The sequence below is a fragment of the Octodon degus genome, unplaced genomic scaffold (genome assembly GCF_000260255.1).
Source record: "Octodon degus isolate 3935 unplaced genomic scaffold, OctDeg1.0 scaffold00030, whole genome shotgun sequence".
Lineage (NCBI taxonomy): Eukaryota > Metazoa > Chordata > Mammalia > Rodentia > Octodontidae > Octodon > Octodon degus.
The window spans coordinates 10,075,863-10,085,893 of record NW_004524606.1 but is presented as its reverse complement, the minus strand read 5'-3'; the positions used below and the strand labels follow the sequence as shown (position 1 = coordinate 10,085,893).

Below are 10,031 nucleotides of genomic sequence, written 5' to 3'. Positions count from 1 at the left end.
ACGTGCCACTCTGCCTTGGAGCCAGTCATGTGTGGACTGAAACCTCCACTAAATGTGAGCTAAATAAACCTTTCCTTCCTCAATTTTGGGTATCAGGTATTTTGTCCCAGCAATGACAGAAAAATAACCAAGACAGATCCTGTTGGTGGGGTGTGAAATAGTTCAACCACTTTAGAGAACTGTTTAGCAATTCTGATCAATTACCCTATGACTCATGAATTCTGCTCTTAAATTCTATCTCAAGAGCAATGGAAATACAGCCCAAAAATAATTGCATGAATTACTGTCCCAAAAGCTATACATTGGAACACATATCCACTCACAGAACAATAGCCAAGCCAGTTATGGTCAAGTCATACAGCAAAATACTATACAGCAATAAAAACAAACATCACTGCTACATACAACATGGAGTTCATAAAGATTATAAGCAAAGAAGCCTAACATAAGGGACTTTTTTTTATGGAATAGAAGAGATTTTATTTCATTTTAAAGAGAATTCATACATAGTCACTTATCAGTGTACTTTGTTGTCCACTTAAGAAATCAGGATACAACATAAGAATTAGTAACATCAAAATATAACTGGTTATTATCTAGGGTACAAATACACAATCATTTCATGTTTTATTGAACGCAAAGCGAAAGAGTCACCATCTTTGCCTTTGTTGTATGCAGGTGAGGCAGAAACCACGGAGGGCATGGTGGCAGTTTCCTTGGCAGGAAAGGTCCACGCCCCGGAGTCCTGTCATGTCGTTGGAAGACTACCCCATATTCTGTCGGTTGCCATAGCCCCTTGGGTGGGTGTCCTTCCACTCATCCCACTCCCGTGCTCTGCGGAGTACCTTCTCATTATCCTCTTTCTCCTTTTCTTCATTGTCTTGTTCCTGAGTCACTCTCTGGAAATCAACAGCTGGTGTTGAGTTGGCTATTCCCTGGTCTGGTAACACTCCATGTTTCTGATGCTGCTCATACCAGTCACTCACTGTCACAGTTGCCAGACTTGGATAACCAGCTCCAAATACTTTGGACTGGGCCTTGTCCCGAGTGAGGATGAAGGATTTCATTGGAGGTCTATCCTGAAGAGATGACTGAGAAGTTGATGCCTCTCTGAAAGAGTTTTTTTCTCTGAGGACCTTTATTTCCTGGTCAATGTTCTCAATCTCTTCTAAGCTAATTCCAATCCACCTCCTCAGGTGAAGGAGGTGATATTCCCGAACTTGCTCATCATCTGCTTGACCACTTTCCACAGCAGGTTTCAGTGCTGACAACCTATGTTCCACCTCTTTCTTCTGTCTGTATCTCTCTATTTTAGCCTTTCTTTGAGACGCCATAGCAAGGAGGTTAGCATAGGCCACGGAAGAACTAGCAGTGTTACTTTCAGCTGAGTTCTTGCCAAGTTGTTGTTTGGGCAGCTGAAACTCCGCCACATGGTAATAATGGCACTGAGATAAGTAGTTTATAAAATGTTCTCGAGCCTGCTGTAAATGATCTAGCCGCTTGCTGGGGTTGACTTGTTTCATGGTGAGGGCTCCTTGTAACGCTGGCACCATCAGGTACTTCAGGTCGATGGAAGCAATTTCTTCTAAATCTCCATTTTGGCTGAACAAATCGAGTTGCGATAGCATTTCAGCAGCCTTCTCAAGTAGATGTAGTCCCTTGATCACTCTGTCCTGGATTATCTTGGCGCCGGTGGGTTCATTGGCTACTTCTACTTCTTCCAGAAGCTGTTTGCTGGTTTCGAACAGCTCGGGAAGTCGAGGCAGCTCTAAGCGGTCTTCAGACGCTGCCATCTTGGAGTGGGAGGAACCCAGAGCGTTTGCTTCCGGGTTCAAGGGCAACCTGGCTAAAGAAAACCACGCGTGCGTGCGTGCGTGCGTGCGTGCGTGCGGCAGACCCCGGAAGTGGCGCTGCACTGGCCAGTCCCGCCATTGTTACCAAAACCGTGAGGGACTCCGGGGCCGGCGATTAGCCGGTCCGGGCAAGGCAACCGTGTCCATTGACTCATTTTACCAGGAAGCCTGGTAGAAGTACAGGCATCTGGCGAGGCGCTCCCCTGGTGGAGGCTCCCAACGGCCAGGTGCCCCCGCGGCCTCCCCGGGCTCTGAGGTCCGGCCGTGCCAGCGCCAGGTGCAGGTGGCGCCCCCTTCCGGCTTCAAGGGACTTTTATTTTGTGTTCACTTCATTTACGCAGAATCCAAGAAGAGAGAAAATATAATCTATAATGATAGAAATCAGGTGTAGTTCTTACAGTGGGGGATGGGAGATGACTTAGAAAGCATACCAGGGAACTTGATGCAGTGAAGAGAAAGTTCTCTATCTCCTTTTGCATTGTCATTATCCAGATGTGCTCAATTAGCAAGGCCCATTAAACTGAAAACCTAAGGTTCCTGCATATTAATATGTGTGATTATATGTTGTAGAAGACTTGAATGTGTCACCCCAAAATGTGACTTTAGAAGACTAGAATATGCCACCTTCAGTATGCCTCTTTGACATAAGGAATTGTTTTGAACTGATTTTTAAAAAAATATTTATTAATTTATTTGGTATAGGGTCTTGCTATGCAGCTCAGACTTGTGATCTTCCTGCCTCAGCCTCCCCAGTGCAGGGACTACAGGTGTGCGTCACCACGCCTGATATTAGTGGCCAGCATGGTGCTTCTGGGGTCTGCATGGCATGAAGTACTGGGGATCAAACCTGGGTCCTAATGCTTGCTAGGCAGACAATTAGATTCCTGAGCTATCTCCCCAGCCTGAACTGATTGTTTTTGAGAACCAGTAACACAAGAGAAGCTCTGAAAACAAAGCAGATGTTATCTTTCCATAAGGGAAACAGGCATCTCTACAGGAAATCTCATTGGGCAAGGATGTGTCTTGCTATCAGGAAAGGGGTAACTAAATCGGTACCAGTGCAGAGGCACTGGTACCCTGTCAAAGAGGCATTCCTTATGTCAAAGAGGCACAGCTGCAGCTGTGCACAGCAAACCTCAGTCCCATTCACCCCACAGTCTCCACATTCCCATACCCGATTTTTCCCCATAGCCTTCTGTCTTTGTTTTGGGGGAAGATGCTGTTGACATCAGAGTTCCAATCCACTTCTTAAAAGCTACTCATCCCAAAGAAAAACAAGAGAAACTACTTACCCCTTGGGTGTCACTTGCCTATTCATGAGGCCTCCACGTTAATAAGATTCTGCTTGGTTCTCTCTTGTTTTTCTGTCTTTTGTGTGAGGCAGTCTCAGATGAGAATTTACAAGAGTGGTCAGGAAAGTGTTTTCCATTCCTACAGTGACAAATTAGTCATAATATTTTTTATAGTCCATTTTCAAAGTAAAGGACAAATTTCAAGCTTCTGCCCTTGGCTTGGACTATCAAAAAGGAGACAATTAATGTGCCTGGAAGATTTCTTATTGCACACGTGCTTGGTGTGGGTGTCACGCAGGAACAGGTATTTAGCTCTGAATGTCCCAGGCTAATCACTGAAGTGCTATGTGGCCCTAAAGCCAACTCATGGACATCCAATGATCTCATGGGCATTTCACACTAAGGAAAGTGGCCATAGATATTTAATCACATGGCCACTACTTTTAAGAACCTCACCTATGACTGTGAAATGGTGCTTTTGTGGCTTCAACTAGCTACCTAAGGAGGATTATTGGAGAAGATATGAGGACAAGAGATGTAATAATCACTCTATAAGTACTGCTTCTTAAGCAGTTTCTTCTGTTCCCACCCCTGCCAAGCCCAGTTGCCGTAGAAGCCTGTCTATGGTTCTAGGGAAGCTAACTGTGCCCACCCTGATTCTGTTCCTGCCAGTCCTAGGTTTGCAACATGTGACCAAGGTGAAGCTGACCACTGCCTTCCATCCCCTGTAGTTGCCATCACTTCTACTGCCCACCCAGGAGACTGAGTGAAGATGGGCCCTTACCAATACTCTTTTCCAGGATGGCTGTGGTTTGGAAAAGTAAGGAATGAAGGAGCTATAGCCATTTTTGCTTCTGTGAGTTGAGCCATGAGAGGGACACAGCAGAAAGGAGCAATGATGGCACTACAAGGAAACTACCTGCCGACATCGTGACAGTGTCTCAGAAGTCAATCCTCTCCTCCAAAGTTTTGGCTATGTGAGCCAATAATTCCCTCACCTGTATATTATTTAGGCTAGTTTGACTTGCATGTTGTTTGCTCTGCAGCTAGTGCCATCAACTACTGCTGAGAAGGCTCACTGGGCACCAGGCTAGCATATGTGAAGAGCAGGATTAGGAATCTGAAGCTCGATTTCTGATGAGACCCATTGAGCTCTGTGACCCTGACCCAGACTGGGATACTCTTGGCTTTCTCCTCTTCTATGAAGCAACTGAACAAGCCAAGTTTCCTAGTTCATTTGCATTAAGAGCAGTGAAAATCATAATAAGAGCTCATAAGTTACAAGGTTCTTACCAAGTGCTAGGTGCTGCTAAATGTTGCAGGTCTATGATTTTATTTGATTCTCATGTCCTTTGGAGTGTGATCAAGAAAGAAGAACTACTTGGATTTATGGAATCATGGCTGTGATAAAAGAAGCCCTTATCCATGAAGAGAGAAGTCCAGTACCAAGGGCACCCAAGAGAATCAGGCCCACTGTCGCCAGCCAGGCTCCGGAAGCACAGAGTGAGCCTCAGAGTGGGATGTGCCAGGATGCACAAAAAAAGGAAAAAAAAAAAAAAAAAGGAAGTGTGAGGTGACCTCTACAGACACGTTGTCTTAGAAAGCCGGAGGCCCTGGGTAAGCAGGGTTGCAGGTAGTGGAAGTGGGGGAAGGGAGGACCTGCCGATCTTATTGATACCTCTGCGTCTGTCCCTCTGCTCCAAGCACAGAGATCTTGGGGGCTGCCTCTTTGCTGCTTCACTTTTAAACAATTGGGTTGTGGCCAATTCAACCTAGACAGACACAAGTGAGGGGATTTGGGGAAATGTGGCTCAAGTTCAGTTAAATTGACAGTGTGGAAGAACAGGTCTGTCGAAAGAAGTGGATAGTCAATCCCCAAGTTTATAGAAACTGAACAATGTTCTCAAAGTTCTCTATCTGCCTAGTCCTCAAATCAAGACTAAGCCCTAGGAATTCCCCTTTCCAATTAGTACTTTTTCTATAGAATTTGATCATTTTCCCCAAATTAAGCCATTTCTAATGTAAAATACGGTCAATTTCAGTCAATGCCTTTCCTCTCATTTCTTTCCTCCTTATGAATCAGTGTCACTCAGGATCTTGTTCATTGCTTCTTCCACTTTCCTGCCCTCGGCTCTTTGGTTTCTTGGGCTTATGGCCCTGTGACCCCATGATGGATGCTTCAGTGCCTGGCGAAGCATGGGACATGACAGAATCCAGCTGAGGTAGAGTCTCCTTCTCTTGAGATTCACATTAATGGTTAGAAATCTCTTTCTGAGGAGACATTCCATTATTACTTCTCTGGGCCCTACAGATGCTCCTCAGCTTCCAGTGGGGTCATATCCACTAAACCCCTGTAAGTTGAAAGTGTTAATTCATACCCTAAAAGATACTTCTGCTGACTCTCCTGGGTCACTTGCTGCTTGCCATTGAGTTTCATTCCAATGAAATGCTCAGTAGAGCAACTGAGATAATAGTTTCTAAGCTAAAAAAGAAAAGAAATTTCTTTCCCAGAAGCCCCCATTCCTAGGTGTACATGATCCAAAGGCCGGGAAGCCACTTAAGTACACAGTACTGTACTGTGAGAGGTAACTTGGACAGAGAGAGACAGTGGGGAAAATAGTATGGGCCAGGCACTCAGTCACATCTATCACCCCTCACAAGTATGTTCGTTTGTAACCTTATCCTTTGTTGTCAATACTCAGTGGTTTGTCTCTGGCTGCTTTACACTGAGTGGATGGACAGTATTTCCACTGATTTCTCTGAGGAATCCTTACAGTTATCCACATCAACATCACTGTCAAAGCCTGGAAAGCAAGTAGGTCTCACGGGGCCAGGCCCTCCAGGGAGTCCTGACATGACCCAAGCACAATGATCTGTGCTTCTCAGCCTCTTAAGGACTGTGCTTGTTAGCAACTAAGAAAAAATTTTGGATACTTTTTCTCAATGCCCTTCCCCCATAAAACTTCAAGCCACTTAGTCAGGCATGCTAGTGCAGGCTTGTAATCTCAGCATGCTGGGAGACTGGAGCAGGAAGACCACAAATTCAAAGTTAGCCTGGGCAACTTAGACTTTATCTCAAACTAAAACAGGGAGAGGGATGCAGGCCAGTGCAAAGGCACTGATTCAATTCCCAGTTCCACACATTAAAAAATGGGTATTTTTTTAAAAAAAGCCACATATGTATTATTTATCTATTAATGTACTATATGTATATCCATGCTTTATACATTAAAATTTTTCCCAACAGGACAGGACAATTTGCTGCACCTTGAGTGCTCTATAGTCCCAACTGAGAAAGTGAGATCTTGATATGAGCTCGAGCTCTTCCGGACAGCCAGTCAGTCTTCAGTGGCGTAGACATCAACCTCTACCTGTGTCAGCTCAGCCCAGCCACATGGACAAGCTCTTCAAGCAGGGGTAGAGAGGAAGACATGCACAGTGGCTCCATTTCTGACTTTCAAAGTCTTTTCAAATTTTTTTAATTTGTGTGTGCGCACATTTCCATGCTGGGGATTGAACTCGGGACCTCACACACATTGAACGCATGCTCTACCACTAAGCTGTAGCCCAGCTCTACACTAAGACTTTGATTCATTCTTCTAAGGTTACAAACCTTCACATGTAGAGATTATAGTCATTGTAGCTAAGAGAAAAGGAATTTTTTTTTTTTTTTTTTTTCTGGCTCAGGCTGCCTTAAGGGCAGGTCTGGTATGACATGTGGAGCTGGGGATCGAACCACAGTTCCCTTAGCCTTACTGGGTTTGCCCAAACAGGTACTTAAACAACTAATCTAACTGGCAAGCCCCAAAAGTTGAAGATTTTTTTTTTAAAGAGATAAAGAATCAGGGGCTGGCCTCACAGTTCAGTGGACTAACATGCCTGCTTAGGAGGCTGAAAACAGGAGGATCACTATGAGTCTGATCTATGTAGTGAGACCTTGTCCTAAATACAAAAGAGAAAGAAAGAAAGAAAGAAAGAAAGAGAGAGAGAGAGAGAGAGAGAGAGAGAGAGAGAGAGAGAGAATCAGGCAAAAGGAAGAAGCAGAGAGAGTCCGGCTGCAGGAAGAGGCAGGCTTATTAGCTGGCACTGTTTAATTGCAAGTAAGGGAAAAAACCTACAGGACCAAAGAAGCAGGAGAGAGGCACTCACTGACAAGGTGCTGTGACTTTCTACAGCTGCTGTAATCACAAGTCACACTCATAACCACCCTCCAGTGGCTTCAATAGCAGAAAGTTAGTCTCATGGTGCCCAAGGCTGAAGTCTGAGGTCACGTGTGGACTGGGGCTTTCCTGCAGTCCTTCCAAGACTTTCTGGCAGGCATCTCAGCTTCCTTCTCTATGGGTCATCTGAGGGCAAGGTGCCAGGGCCAGGTAGGGGCATGTGGATGGAGGATGCACAAATCAGCAAAGGAGCGCACATGAGTCAGCAAAACCACGTCTCCTAGGTGAGCCGGTGGTAGAGAAAGTGAGTCCTCAAAGAGGGCCCATCTGGGTACAAACCGTGTGTTCACTGGAGGGGATCAAAGCAAAGTTGCTTCTCCACCAGTGGGAAGCAACTTTTCTGAGCTTTTGGAAGAGTAAGAATGAGATGAAATAGGATTGAACTACAATACATATATAAATACATATATAAATTAGATGTTTGGAGAAACTTCCACAAGGATTTGTACAGCTCTGAGACTCTCCCATGGGTTATTAGGGCCCACTGTCACCAAAGTCTAAGTAGGTGCCCCAAATAGGGCAGAAGGGCCTTTACTTGGCTCACTAAGCAGGTGTTTGGATCATGTCATGAGACAGGAATTTTATTTTATTTTATTTTATTTTATTTTATTTTATTTTATTTTATTTTTTGTATTTTTTAGGGAAGGGTCTACAGGTTGTTCAAGGTCTCACTACTAGACTGGACTCATAGTTACCTGCCCGTTTACAGCCTCCCAAGAGCTGGGATTATAGGCACAGGACATCATGCCCAATCTCAACTGCTGGCTCAGCATGCCCTGGGGGCGGGGCCAGCACAGCAGGCCCAGGGATCAAACCCCTGGCCCCTGCACCTGCTTGCAGGCTATATAATCTGCTGGAGAAAGCAATTTTAGGATGCATCAGTATGAGGCATAGGTAGGTTTGTTAGGCAGAGTTACATAATATGGGAGGATAAGAAAGATTCCAGTTTGGCAAAACTGGAAGAGGTGCACTCTGATGTGGGGATCTGAGGGGCTGATTCACAAAAGCAAGAGCCAGGTTTTAAGAATTAGCTAAGATGGGCAAGATTTTGGTTGATCATTGCCTTGGGTCTGGTTTCTATGATTCCAGAGGAATCCTTAAGGCTGGAGGATCAAGTTAGTTCCCATGATATGCTTGCTTCTGTTTGGGCTGGGGGAATCTTGTGATGGGGTGGCCTGTGAGGCTCTGCTTTTCCTGGAACCTGAAAGGAGAACAAGCTTGGAGACTTTTAACCCTCCCTGGGGTTGGTGGGGGAATGTGGAACTGGATGCTGTGAAGCCTGGTAATCAGATGTCCCTGTAAATCCTGAAAACTAGTTATGCTTATGTGAGTGTCTGCACTCTTAAAGGGAGATGAGATGTCTAGACAAATTTAGGGTTAATAAATCTTGTTTTGTCAGTTTTTCTAAATGATTAACATTCCTACCTGCAGAGCTGAACAGGAACCTGAGACAGAGTCATCAGGTAATAAAGGAGACCAAAAAATAGCTTCCTTGTCTCTTTTCTATGCATTTTTGTTTCTTTTATTCTACCACAGTATTGGATGGAGTCAGACACATCTGCTAAGTTGGGTTTTCTGAGCCCCTTGTCACTCAGCCATCTTGTCTCCACTTCCCTTCTCCAGTCCTTGAAACCCAGTCCACGTGCAGTGTATTGACTGACTTCACCTCGGACAGCCAGGGTGGTTTCTTATCTCCACAGCTTGTAGATCAAAGTTTGATTTGAGCACTGAGGGTCCATTCCACTTTCCTTCTCCACCAAAGGTCTTAGCGAACTCTTTGATGTGGCTGATGCTATATTTAGGTGATGTCTTCATTAGATGAGAGAGAGAGAGAGAGAGAGAGAGAGAGAGAGAGAGAGAGAGAGAGAGAGAGACTGATGTGCTGGTGCTGATGGGGGAACTGATGGTGTCGACTGTTATTAAGGAGCAGGATGCGTGGATGGGGATGATAAATTCCACGCATAATTAGTAATTAAAAAACAGGTTGGCACCTCTGTTCATCTGCTTTAACATGCCTTCTCCCTCCCCCAGCCCTTGCCCACATTATTACTTTATGGCTATTTGAAGGTTACTTATGCAAATAAGAACCAGAGATATGGTATGGGAGGATTGGGAGTAACAGCTGTTTCAGAGAAACAAATTAAATCATGTGTGCTGAACTGTTTGGCTGTTTAAATCCACCTTAAAGGTATCCTATGACTCTGGAGAGGTCTCCCTCAGTCAATCAATCCATCTAGGGCTCTAGAACATTCTTGCTGCTAGTAGTTCTGTTAAAACTTAGAGGATAGCTGCTACAAAAAGGAAAATTGTAACAGCAGAAACATTCCATCTGCTAAATTTTATATGGACCTTTTTATTTTGATACATTTAAAAATATTTTATTTATTTATGTATTTGTTACAGGGTCTTACTACACAGTTTGGACTTGTAGTGATCCTCCTGTCTCAGCCTTACTAGCACTGGGATTACAGGAGTGCGCCGCCATGCCCAGTTTTGGTGGCTGGCACAGTGCAGGGCTGGCATGGCATGGTACCAGGGATCAAACCTGGGTCCTTGCTCTTTCCAGGCAGGTGGATAGACTGCAGACTATCTCCCCAGTCCCTGCATAGACCTTTTTCTAAATATATATATATATATATATATATATATATATATATATATTTAGT

At 44.6% G+C, this 10,031-nt stretch overlaps 1 pseudogene; it reads right to left on the bottom strand.

Annotated features, from left to right (window-relative positions):
- Window positions 1-628: 628 nt before the first annotated feature.
- Window positions 629-1,954, bottom strand: LOC101582022 (annotated as a pseudogene).
- Between the last annotated feature and the right edge of the window lie 8,077 nt (window positions 1,955-10,031).